General features: G+C 40.9%; 1 protein-coding gene and 1 long non-coding RNA gene across 31 annotated transcripts in view; both read left to right on the top strand.

Moving 5' to 3' along the window:
- The window catches only part of LOC122456767, a 31,717-nt gene extending 20,963 nt beyond the window's left edge, over positions 1 to 10,754 (top strand). Inside the window, exon 3 of the long non-coding RNA XR_006275808.1 lies at positions 10,401 to 10,754. This is a non-coding gene — a long non-coding RNA (uncharacterized LOC122456767). The remainder of the gene's footprint in view (positions 1 to 10,400) is intronic.
- MAGI2 (membrane associated guanylate kinase, WW and PDZ domain containing 2) overlaps positions 1 to 13,478 on the top strand; it is a 1,173,000-nt gene that overhangs the window by 857,792 nt on the left and 301,730 nt on the right. The window lies entirely within an intron of this gene.

The following is a 13,478-nucleotide window of genomic DNA, read 5'->3' as shown; positions in this document are numbered from 1 at the left end:
GCTGTCAAGCGATTAAAAAAATTATTCATGATTAATTGCATGATTAAAAAAATTACTCATGATTAATTGCATGATTAATCACATGTTTAACAATAATAGAATACTATTTATTTAAATATTTTGGATGTTTTCTACATTTTCAAATATATTGATTTCAATTACAACACAGAATACAAGGTGTACAGTGCTCACTTTACATTTATTTTTGATTACAAGTATTTGCACTGTAAAAAAACAAAAGAAATAGTATTTTTCAATTCACCTACTACAAGTACTGTCGTGCAATCTATTTATCATGAAAGTTGAACTTACAAATGTAGAATTATGTACAAAAAAACCCCGCAGTCAAAAATAAAACAATGTAAAATTGTAGAGCCTGCAAGTCCACTTAGTCCTATTTCTTGTTCAGCCAATTGCTCAGACAAACAAGTTTGTTTACATCTGAAGAAGATAATGCCGCTCGCTTCTTGTTTACAGTGTCACCAGAAAGTGAGAACAGGCATTTGCATGGCACTCTTGTAGCCAACGTTGCAAGATATTTACGTGCCAGATTCATATGTCCCTTCATGCTTCAACCACCATTCCAGGGGACATGCGTCCATGCTGATGATAGGTTCTGCTCGATAACAGTCTAAACCAGTGTGGACTGGTGCATGTTCATTTTCATTATTTAAGTCAGATACTACCAGCAGAAGGTTGATTTTCTTTTTTGGTGGTTCGGGTTGTGTAGTTTCCATACTGAAATGTTGCTCTTTTAAGACTTCTGAAAGTATGCTCTACACCTCATCCCTCTCAGATTTTGGAAGGCACTTCAGATTCTTAAACTTTGGGTCAAGTGCTGTAGCTATCTTTAGAAATCGCACATCGGTACCTTCTTTGTGTTTTGTCAAATCTGCTGTGAAAGTGTTCTTAAAATGAACAACATATGCTGGGTCATCATCTGACAGTGATTACATATATGGCAGAAACAGAGCAGAGGACATACAATTCTCCCCACAAGGAGTTGAGTCACAAATTTAGTTAATGCATTATTTTTTTAACGAGCATCATCAGCATGGAAGCATGTCCTCTGGAATGATGGCTGAAGCATGAAGGGGCATATGAATGTTTAGCATATCTGGCACATAAATATCTTGCAATGCCAGCTACAAAAGTGCCATGCAAATACCTGTTCTCACTTTCTGTTGATATTGTAAATAAGAAGCGGGCAGCATTATCTCCTGTAAATGTAAACTGTTGTTTGTCTTAGCAATTGGCTGATCAAGAACTAGGACTGAGTAGACATGTAGGCTCTGAAGTTTTACATTATTTTGTTTTTGAGTGCAGTTACGTAACAAAAATAATCTACATTTGTAAATTGCACTTTCATGACAGACATTGCACTACAGTACTTCTAAAAGGTGAATTGAAAAATACTATTTCTTTTGTTTATCATTTTACACTGCAAATATTTGTAATAAAAAATAATATACACTTTGATTTCAATTACAACACAGAATACAATATATGTTAAAATGTAGAAAAATATCCAAAATATTTAATACATTTCAACTGGTATTCTATTGTTTAACTGTGCAATTAAAACTGCGGTTAATCATGATTACTTTTTTTTAGTTAATCTCGTGAGTTAACTGCAATTAATCGACAGTCATACTAATTATTATAGATATTTGTAGATGAAGGGCTTTTCCCCCTTGCTCTGTCTCATCCTTTTCCCAGCTGTTGAATGCATCAGTAATTTCCCAGGAAGGCGAGAGCCACACCGAATAAATATAGAGTAATAGATATATTTTGAGGCAGAAGGGACCATTAGAGCATCTAGTCCGAAGTCCTGTGTTACACATGGCATACAATTTCACCCAGTCCTTCAAGTGGCCTCTGCATATTCACACTGTGAGATCAAGGTACCTGCACCATAAGGCTCTGGAATCTTCTGGAAAGCAGTGTCCATAGGGGACACTTGCCTTCCCTCTCACTCTCAAGTTCCTTGGCTCTCTCCAGGTTGACATAGGAGACCAATCTATGTGCCTAAAGTGGCTCTCCAGCTGTTTGTATCATATTTCCAAAGGATCTGGATCTGCAGAGCTCAGATTCTGCTTCCAAGCATGGATCCAGGGCTGAAAAACCCAGATCTGGATCCAGCAGCCTAGGGTGGATGAAAACCTACCCAAAAAAAAAAAAGCTGTGTACAGCTCCATGGCTGATAAGTGGGGCTTTGGAGCCAAATGCACCAGGGTCACAGACTGAATCCAATCAGACATGAAAGACTCCCAAGTCTTGCAATTACCAGGAAGGGATCCAATTACCCAGGGATCCAGCCAGTTTGACTGAAATTTCTGACTGTGGAGAGTCACTTGTCTAGTGGCTCTGTACCACTGAGGCCCTGGACTCCCCTAGTTCAGTGGAATCCAGTATTACATTTACAACACTATGATCTAGGCAGAACTGCTTGCCCTACTGTTTGCCAACATAGTGGTGTAAGCAAGCAGATCAGTGTAGACATCCTTGCAACACTGGGAAGGAGAAATGCATTACAAGCGTCTATCAGATCTGGAATGGAAGAAATCTGAGTTAAGGATAGTGTTTTCATGGTGGGTGGTTTTGGGGTTATTTGGGTGCGTGCCCTTAATATCCTGATGGTCCGGAAAAAGGTTTCGTGCTTCCAATGTCCCATCTATAAGAACCCTCACCTGTAGGTGAGAAGTGAGAGACTGATACACTCTTCGACTCTTTTACTACCATAGAATCATAGAATATCAGGGTTGGAAGGGACCTCAGGGGGTCATCTAGTCCAACCCCCTGCTCAAAGCAGGATCAATCCCCAACTAAAGCATCCCAGTCAGGGCTTTGTCAAGCCTGACCTTAAAAACCTCTAAGGAAGGAGATTCTACCACCTCCCTAGGTAATACATTCCAGTGTTTCACCACCCTCTTAGTGAAAAAGTTTTTCCTAATATCCAACCTAAACCACTCCCACTGCAACTTGGGACTATTACTCCTCGTTCTGTCATCTGCTACCACTGAGAACAGTCTAGATCCATCCTCTTTGGAACCCCCTATCAGGTAGTTGAAAGCAGCTATCAAATCCCCCCTCATTCTTCTCTTCTGCAGACTAAACAATCCCAGTTCCCTCAGCCTCGCCTCATAAGTCATGTGTTCCACTCCCCTAATCATTTTTGTTGCCCTTTGCTGGACTCTTTCCAATTTTTCCACATTCTTCTTGTAGTGTGGGGCCCAAAACTGGACACAGTACTCCAGATGAGGCCTCACCAATTTCGAATAGAGAGGAACGATCACATCCTTCAATCTGCTGTCAATGCCCCTACTTATACATCCCAAAATGCCATTGGCCTTCTTGGCAACAACGGCACAGTGTTGACTCGTATCCAGCTTCTCGTTCACTGTAACCCCTAGGTCCTTTTCTGCAGAACTGCTGCCTAGCCATTCGGTCCCTAGTCTGTAGCGGTGCATGGGATTCTTCCGTCCTAAGTGCAGGACTCTGCACTTGTCCTTGTTGAACCTCATCAGATTTCTTTTGGCCCAATCCTCTAATTTGTCTAGGTCCCTCTGTATCCTATCCCTACCCTCCAGCGTATCTACCATCTGCAAACTTGCTGAGGGTGCAATCTACACCGTCCTCCAGATCATTAATGAAGATATTGAACAAAACCGGCCCCAGGACCGACCCCTGGGGCACTCCACTTGACACCGGCTGCCAACTAGACATGGAGCCATTGATCACTACCCGTTGAGCCCGACAATCTAGCCAGCTTTCTATCCACCTTATATCCATTCATCCAGCCCATACTTCTTTAACTTGCTGGCAAGAATACTGTGGGAGACCGTGTCAAAAGCTTTGCTAAAGTCAAGAAACAACACATCCACTGCTTTTCCCTCATCCACTGAGCCAGTTATCTCATCATAGAAGGCAATTAGATTAGTCAGGCATGACTTGCCTTTGGTGAATCCATGCTGACTGTTCCTGATCACTTTCCTCTCCTCTAAGTGCTTCAGAATTGATTCCTTGAGGACCTGCTCCATGATTTTTCCAGGGACTGAGATGAGCTGACTGGCCTGTAGTTTCCAGGATCCTCCTTCTTCCCTTTTTTAAAGCCTTTTTCCAGTCATCTGGGACCTCCCCCGATCGCCATGAGTTTTCAAAGATAATAGCCAATGGCTTTGCAATCACATCCGCCAACTCCTTTAGCACTCTCGGATGCAGCGCATCCGGCCCCATGGACTTGTGCTCATCCAGCTTTTCTAAATAATCACGAACCACTTCTTTCTTCACAGAAGGCTGGTCACCTCCTCCCCATGCTGCCCACTGCAGCAGTCTGGGAGCTGACCTTGTTTGTAAATAAAGAGGCAAAAAAAGCATTGAGTACATTAGCTTTTTCCACATCCTCTGTCACTAGGTTGCCTCCTTCATTCAGTAAGGGGCCCACACTTTTCTTGACTTTCCTCTTGTTGCTAACATACCTGAAGAAACCCTTCTTGTTACTCTTAACATCTCTTGCCAGAAGTTGTAAACACTAGTTTACTTGGTCCTGGAACTGCCAGTTTCCTTAGTTCTGTGTAGAAATCATTGAAGTTCTCTTGGACTCCCATCCCATTCCTAAGGGCTAATTCAGCTGCCCTGGACTGGGTTCATGAGAATCTGACAGGCTAAAAACTGATTCCAGGAGTGGAGGCTCCCTTAGGATTTGAGGATACTCTCAGTTCTATTGATTCTGAGATGCATATTTCTGAAGATGTCTTTGCTTCACAGTCTCTGTAGGAGACACAGGGTACGGTGTCGCAGGATCCATCTGATGATCCAGAAAGGACTGCCTGTGTCTTCAGAGCCTCTTTGTAACTCTGAGGAAATAAAGGTGCATTGCCAAGGTTCTGCAGAGTGTTGTAGGTTTTATTTTGGATTTAGAGCACTATATAAGGGGTTACGAGAACCATTCTGATAGGCCTTGAATCTGACATCATGCTGATGGATCCATGTGTCTGATCGCTTATAGGAGGAAGTTTAATTAGAACATCATAGGGCTCTGGGCTACCTACCTTGAGTTATAACTAGTTTCTGGGCCTGACCAGGAAGACTTTTCAGTTCTGCTTCTGGCTCCACCATGGAGTACACAGTGTCTAGAATTGAGTAGTGTCTTTGGTAGTCCCCTATACGGGTAGTTGAAATACACAGGGGCACTCTTTCCTGTACCTTCTCTCAGCTCCAGAGACTGAGACAGACCAACTTTGGCAGCTATGGCACTGACAAAACTGCTGGCACCAGCATCTTTTTCAGCACCGCCAAAGCCATTGACACAGAGCAAGTCCTCGGCACCACCGAAACTGCCAGCACTGACCAAGTCCTCGGCCCGGAACAATTCCTTGGCACCAACCAAGTCTTTAGCTCCACCTGCTGGCTGTTCAGGAGAATGCATCTCTCCCTCAGCACCGAGTCATGCACCGGTACCAATGATGCTCCTTCCTCCTCCCCAGGAATTCACATATCCTAAATATCTGCTTGTACCTATATGGCTGAGTCACCTCTGCTCAAACACGACCTCACACCACTTCTACCCGCCTCTCTGGACTCACAATACTCCTCCCCTTCCTCCTTGAGTATTGCACCCCCCTTCCCCAGCGACAAGGAGGAGGAGTGCTCCATCGTGCCTTCTTGTTCGAATCTGGCTCCAATGACTTCATCTACACATCCTCATTATTTGAAGTCTATATCCAGATCACAATCCTGGTATGGACCACAGTGGATGCAACCACACATTCCACTCCCTCCACATTGACCATATTGGGACCCTTTGGTCATGTTGAGGACATAATTCAGGAAGGCTCCCAGGGAGCAAAGCTGGAGACCTCTCTCTTCTCCGTTGGTCTCTTGCCCACCAGAGACTGAACCTACCCCGGTACAAGGTAAGGAGGAATAACAGGAGGACGAAGCTCCACCAATGCTATTTCTCTTTTTCTGCCCCAATGAGGCTAACTTGTCTCCACCTCCTACAGCTGCTGATGACTTCAGGCACTTTCAGGAGTTATTTCGCAGGATTGTAGACTCTCTCCAGATTCCTTTGGAGGAAGTGAAAGATCAGCAACATAAGTCTTCCCCCAAAGGAACACATCATCTTCCCCCAAAATTGCCCTACCTGCCAGCTAGGCTCTTCTTGATCCTGTGAAAGTGCTCTGGTACAGCCTGGCATCCATGCCTCCAACCTGCAAACATGCGGACAAAAAATATCATTCAAAAGCTTAGAAGGGAAACTGTCTCACAGCCTTTAATATGTAGACACTTCCATGGCTGCATAGCAACTTGTGTATCTGCAGCAGTGCCACAAGTTATAGGGATAGGAGACGCTTTTGCAATTCAGATTTGAAGTGTTCTGAATTAGTACATGAATCCAAACAGTGTAAATGATTCTACAAGATTGGTCAGTTTTGAAATTAAATCTGTATTGATGTTTGCGGTAGAGCTTGTGGGATTTTTACAGGGGATGGGTTTTTTGTTGTTGGGTTTTTTTGATGGTTTACAAAAGTTAACACCATTTCTTTTGGCCATTTTTTGGGTTGCAGCTAGTAGGAGTGTAGGCGACTGTTCTTGGACTCATTCTGCATACTGGGAGTTTCCCACAAGCTAATCTTTAAAATGACTATTTGTGTAAAAGCATAGAAGTAATTTGAATATTTCAAAATGCCAATTCCAAATGATTTTTGTAATAATCAGATTGCTCGTATCTGATATACGCCCTTTGTTTTTCAGAATACCTTTATTACTGAGTTCTGGGATTGTCAAATTTAGTGAGCAGGAAGGGAGTAAGAGTAAATTAGTTCAGCGGCCATAAATCAAGATATTCTGGAGATAATAAACCTTCAAAGGGAAGGAAAACTGGTATTCAATATGCACTGATTGTAAAACGGGCAAAATAGTTGAAATAAAATTTGCATTAGTATTATCACCAGGATTATCATGCTGAAAAAAATAAAATGAATCATTACATAAAACATATTTGCCATCTTAGTCCAGCCTATATTTAAATAGTAAAAAGAAAAGGAGTACCTTTGTGGCACCTTAGAGAAGATTGTCAAATTTGTGTATATCTGGGTCATAGAATTATCGTTAGCTAAAAGGGGTGTTTAGGTCCAAATTTAGGGTAATTTCAAACTATACAGGGCCGTGTCCCCTTCGTATGAGACCCTTGTGTTCCCTTGGGGATAAACACTGTCAGACCCAGATTAAATTTGTATCTCTTTCAAGGCAGGCACACACTGTATCCCAGAACCCATGAATAGCAAAATAGTTTGGGTTTTTGTTTGTGATTGTAAATGGTTTTAAAAAAATCCACACTTCATAGTGTGGTGTATACGTCAAGACAGAAAAAACAGATTTGATCCAGAGAGGTGCTAAGCATCAAGTCTGTGGGAATTGTAGGTGCTCAGTATCTCCAAGGATTAAGCTCTTCTGGGTATGTCTGCATGCAGAAAAAGTGTTACATTTAGAGTTGTTGGGTTTTTTAAAACAGATGTCCATAAGCAATTAAAGTAAAATTGAGGTCAGTTAGAGTTTTGCCATCAATTTCAATTGGACCAAGATTTCAATTTAAGTTTACAAAATGTCCAAGGACCCAGTCTTCATCCTGGATAAAATGGCTGGAAAAGTTGGGGAAGTGAATTGGAGATGTTGACATAGAAGGTCATAGAATCATAGAACTGGAAGGGACCTCGAGAGGTCATCTAGTCCAGTCCCCTGCACTCGTGGCAGGGTTAATTATCTAGACCATTCCTAACAGGTGTTTGTCTAACCTGCTTTTAAAAGTTTCCAATGATGGAGATTCCACAACCTCCATAGGCAATTTATTCCAGTGCTTAACCACCCTGATAGTTGGGAAGTTTTTCCTAATGTCCAACCTAAACCTCCCTTGCTGCAATTTAAGCCCATTGCTTCTTGTCCTGTCCTCAGAGGTTAAGAACAGCAATTTTTCTTCTTCCTCTTTGTAACAACCTTTTACATACTTGAAAACTGTTATCATGTACCCTCCCAGTCTTCTCTTCTCCAGACTAAACACTCAATTTTTCAATCTTCCCTCATAGGTCATGTGTTCTAGATCTTTAATCATTTTTGTTTCTATTCTCTGGACTCTCTCCAATTTGTCCACATCCTTCCTGAAATGTGGTGCCCAGAACAGGACACAATACTCCAGCAGAGGCCTAATCAGAGCTAATACCTCCCAGAATGATGTTCCTTTTTTTTTTTTTTGAAACAGTGTTACACTGTTGATTCATATTTAGCTTTTGGTACACTATGACCCCCAGATCCCTTTCTGCAGTACTCCTTCCCAGGCAGCCATTTCCCATTTTGTATGTGTGCAATTGATTGTTCCTTCCTAAGTGGAGTACTTTGCATTTGTCCTTAATTAATTTCATCCTATTTACTTCAGACCATTTCTCCAGTTTGTCTAGATCATTTTGAATTTTAATCCTATCCTTGAAAGCACTTGCAATCCTTCCCAGCTTGGTATCGTTGGCAAACTTTATAAGTGTACACTGTATACCATTATCTAAATCATTGATGAAGATATTGAACAGAATCAGATCCAGAACTGATCCCTGCGGGACCCCACTCATTATGCTCTTCCAGCATGACTGTGAACCACTGATTACTACTCTCTGGGAATGGTTTTCCAACCAGTTTTGCACCCACCTTATAGTTCCTCCATCTAGGTTGCATTTCCCTAGTTTATTTATGAGAAGGTCATGCAAGACAGTATCAAAAGCTTTACTAAAGTCAAGGTATACCACCTCTCGGTCCAAATGCAAGCAATACTCCTGTTAACTTCAATGGGATTATAGAATTAGGCCCCTTCAGTCCTTTAAATATTCCAAATATATCTGAAATCTCAAATTGCCTTCCTGTCTTTTTGCTGTTGAAGGCATTACTTTGTAAATAAATGTCTGTTCCTGCAAGAAAACATTAGTATCCAAGTCATGTAGAAGCAGACAGGTAACTTCTGTTAAGTACTTTTGTGTTTTTAAGTGCCCACAATTATTTCTGAACTGCTCAGCAGACTACTCATTAAGCTTCTTCCCTAAATGAAGAGCTTCACCTTGATGATCATATTTATTGAGTCAGCATGAAGAGGTGCTCTTAGAGCAAACTGTAGGCCCAATCTTGCAAATCCTTTACGGAAACAATTCCAGTCCTGCAAACTCTCTCCTCAAGAGGGACATGATTTCGACTGCAGTTCATCTTTGCTCATGTGAGTAGTTCTGCTGAAGTTGATGGAACTATTTGCATGATCAAGGGCTTGCTGGATTACACCCTGTGATTCATTTAAAAAATGCAAATGGCTTTTGCCTTCCAAAGGCAGCCTTTGGTTTATTATGTGATCTCCAACCTTTCTGTGCAGTCAGACAGAGTTGACCATAGCACCCTTGCATGTTGTGATCAAGAGCAACACCACCAGTTTGCATCGTGTAGCGATGAAACATCAACATATTCATAGAATTGACTGGCTGCCCAGAGCATGACATTCGACATGGTGCATTGCAGAAAATCTTACCTAATTACATGATTTTTCAATTGAATGATGCCCGTTTCAGAATAAAGTACCACCAGCAGCTGTTTGTTTACCCATTGACTATTCTACCCATTCTAGCTGTTTACCCATTGACTATTCAGTTGCTACAGTGTTTCCAATTTTTCAGGGTGTATTCACTTTGCCCCCTTTATGAACATGTTGCTGTCAGGGTTTCAAAGGGACAGGATCATCAGACCAGAGGTACATATTCTCAGGTGGTGTAAATTAATTGGTGGAACTCTATTAAAACCAATGAAGCTGAGGCTCTGGCCCTAAAATTGCAAGATAAAACTCTTTAAATATTTATTTAGTATTCTAAAGGCACAGTACAAGGTATCTTTCTCTTTCTGTAGTATATATCCTTGTTTTCGTTATTATTAATGATATTAATATTGTTTGTTATTTTTATAAACGTGCTTAGTGTAAACTTTTAAATTCAGCCAGTGATATAGAGATTTTAAGTAAATTCTGTTTTTCAAACAAACAAACAAAAAACATTGAAAAACCGGGTTAACAGTGAAGGTTGGAATTTGGGCTTGCAAGTTGCTGCTGAAATACTGGAATTTTCAAAGTGGAATGTCATGAGGTTCAGTAATATTGTGTCAACCATTCTTGCTGCCAAGTAACATATGTAGCTGGTTACTTTTTGTAAAAGGCATTCAAGGACAGATCTCAGTTGGTGTATATTTTCATAAATTCTGACAATTTACACCAGCTGAGCATCTGTCCTCAGAATTCACCCCTTTGTTTTGTGTGACATATGCACAGCTGAATTGCAGAATACCTGCCTAAGTGATTTTTTTAAAAATAATTGAACTTTTAGTGTTAGGTACAAGTGGCGTTCAGCCACCCGAGATTGAGCAATAACAGATCTGTGATGCCCTTAGATGTCCGGGGCTGCACGCGCGCTACACTGACTGGCTCAGCGTGTGTCTACCCTACGCCGACAGGTGCGGGTAACCCGTTGAACCCCATTCGTGATGGGGATCGGGGATTGCAATTATTCCCCATGAACGAGAACTTCTTAGAGGGGACAAGTGGAGTTCAGCCACCCGAGATTGAGCAATAGCAGGTCTGTGATGCCCTTGGATGTCCGGGGCTGCACGCACGCTACACTGACTGGCTCAGCGTGTGTCTACCCTACGCCGACAGGTGCGGGTAACCCGTTGAACCCCATTCGTGATGGGGATCGGGGGATTGCAATTATTCCCCATGAACAAGAACTTCTTAGAGGGACAAGTGGCGTTCAGCCACCCGAGATTGAGCAATAACAGTGTTAGGTTTATGTCTTTGCCAGATCCAGTTTAATCACATATAATTTTTAGTGGAAAATTTCAACTGGGCTTTGAATTGTAGGTGAAGTACAAAAAGTCCTATTTCTGGCAGAAGCTGTGTAATAGCTAGAGTACTAGGCAGATTTTTTTTTTTATTCTTTAGGTTGCAGCATTCAGCTTTTATGAACAGAAAAGCTGGAATTATCTAGGTAGATAGGAAATAATGAGGTTGACCCATATAATACACAGTAATGATAAGAAAATTAACACAAGATTTGTGTTGTCAAAAAATCAATGCTTTTATTTAACAGTGCCAAATTTACAGTTTGGCCTATTTGTATAGAAATATATATTTTTAATAATTCTAGCAGTTGCCTCAGGAGTTTTATGGCAAGCCCCATATATCAGGCTAAAATGTAGTAATTTGCACTCACAGGATTTTGCATTGTAGGCCAGTTGTTTAATTAAATGGATCCTAACAACAACAATCACCTTAGCATGAGTCAAAAGAAAGTGTTCAGCATTCGTTTCTGTCCTATTATTTCAAATTACAACTGGTTTATTATGGTGTGTGTGTGGGTCTCAGTTTCTGTTAGTAAAGGAGACCTTCCTTTCCTCTCAATTTAAAATTTGTGCTCTTTTTTTAACCATTAGCTTATGGTTTGTTCAGTTTTCAAAACTGCGACCTTTACTCTCAAGTGGATTGAAGTGTATACATTTCCATAATCAAAGGTGACTTCAAAATAAAAAGAACAGGAGTATTTGTGGCACCTTAGAGACTAACAAATTTATTAGCACATAAGCTTTCATGGGCTACAGCCCACTTCATCGGATGCATAGAATGGAACATATAGTAAGAAGATATTATATACACATACAGATAAGTTGGAAGTTGCCATACAACTGTGAGAGGCTAATTAGTTAAGATGTGCTATTATCAGCAGAGAAAAAAACTTTGTAGTGATAATAAAGTTGGCCCATTTGAGACAGTTGATAAGAAGGTGTGATATACTTAACTTAGGGGAAAATAGATTCAATATGTGTAATGACCCAGCCACTCAGTCTCTATTCAAACCCAAGTAATGGATACCAAGTTAATGTGCCCCACGGATCTGTACTGGGACCAGTACTGTTCAACATATTCATAAATTATCTGGAAAAAAGAAATAAAGAGTGAGGTGGCAAAGTTGGAGACGATACTAAATCACGCAAGATACGGAGTGCAAAGAGTTACAAAGGGATCTAACAAAACTAAGTGACTGGGCAACAAATGGCAGATGAAATTCAATGTTGATAAATGCAAAGTAGTGCACACTGGGAAACATAATCCCAACTATACATACAAAATAATTGGGTCTAAATTAGCTGTTACTACTCAAGAAACCGATCTTGGAGTCGTGAATAGTTCTCAAAAAACATCTGCTCAATGTGCAATGGCAGTCAAAAAAGCTAACAGAATGTTAGGAACCATTAGAAAAGGAATAACTAATAAGACAGAAAATATCATAATGCCACTATCAAAAACCATGGTATGCCCACACCTTAGATACTGTGTACAGTTTTGGGTTGCCCATCTGAAAAAAGATATATTAGACTTGAAAAAAGTACAGAGAAGAGCAATGAGAATGATTAGGGGTATGGAGCAACTTCCATATGAGGAGAGAGTAAAGAGTGGGACTGTTCATCTTACAAAAGAGACAATTAAGGGAGGATATGAAAGAGTTCTATAAAATCATGAATGGTGTGGAAAAAGTGAATAAGGAAGTGTTATTTACCACTTCACATAAGCACATGAACCAGATGTCACCAATGAAATTACTAGGCACTAGGTTTAGAACAAACAAAAGGAAGTATTTCTTCACACAACACAGTCACCTGTAGAACTTGTTGCCAGGTGAAGTTGTGAAGGCCAAAAGTATAACTGGGTTAAAAAAAGAATTAGATAAGTTTATGGAGGATAGATCCATCAATGGCTTTTAGCTAAGATGGTCAGGGACACAACCCCAAGCTCTGAATGTCCCTTAACCTCTGACTGCCAGAAGCTGGAAGTGGATGACAGGGGATGGATCACTTGATAAATTGCCCTGTTATGTTCATTCGCTCTGAAGCATCTAGCACTGTTCACTGTCAAAAGACAGGATACTGGGCTAGATGGACTATTGGTCTAACCCAATATGATTGTTCTTATGTAAGATGGTGAGTGGGCCAGGAGGCTGAGTTTCTGGCAGAAAAAACAACACACCTTAGGAGTGATCACTGGAAGGGGGGCAAGTCTGGATAGAAAATTGTGCTTGGCCACAAGAGGATGCCAGGTGATGGTTGGACTCAGTTGTATACAGGGATCCCAGTTTTCTGTGATAAAAAAACAAAATTCTCTAATAAAAACATAAAAAAAATCCATGTTTTTCCATGATTAAAATGAAACACTGAACTTTAGTTTCCCTAGCCACAATGTATATAGGTATCAGTTGAACACAATGTTTTCCTGATGTACATTTGAACCCCATTATCTGAGCCTCCGTATCTGGCTCTCCATATTAGCTGAACCACCAGCCACACAGGGAACAGCCTGAGGCCCTGCCACCCATCTTAAAATAAGGGATAGAAAGCTCTTTGTCAGTTCTCGTGATTAT

This window comes from Dermochelys coriacea, chromosome 1 (genome assembly GCF_009764565.3).
Source record: "Dermochelys coriacea isolate rDerCor1 chromosome 1, rDerCor1.pri.v4, whole genome shotgun sequence".
Classification (NCBI taxonomy): domain Eukaryota; kingdom Metazoa; phylum Chordata; order Testudines; family Dermochelyidae; genus Dermochelys; species Dermochelys coriacea.
This window is presented reverse-complemented; position numbering and strand designations above follow the sequence as displayed.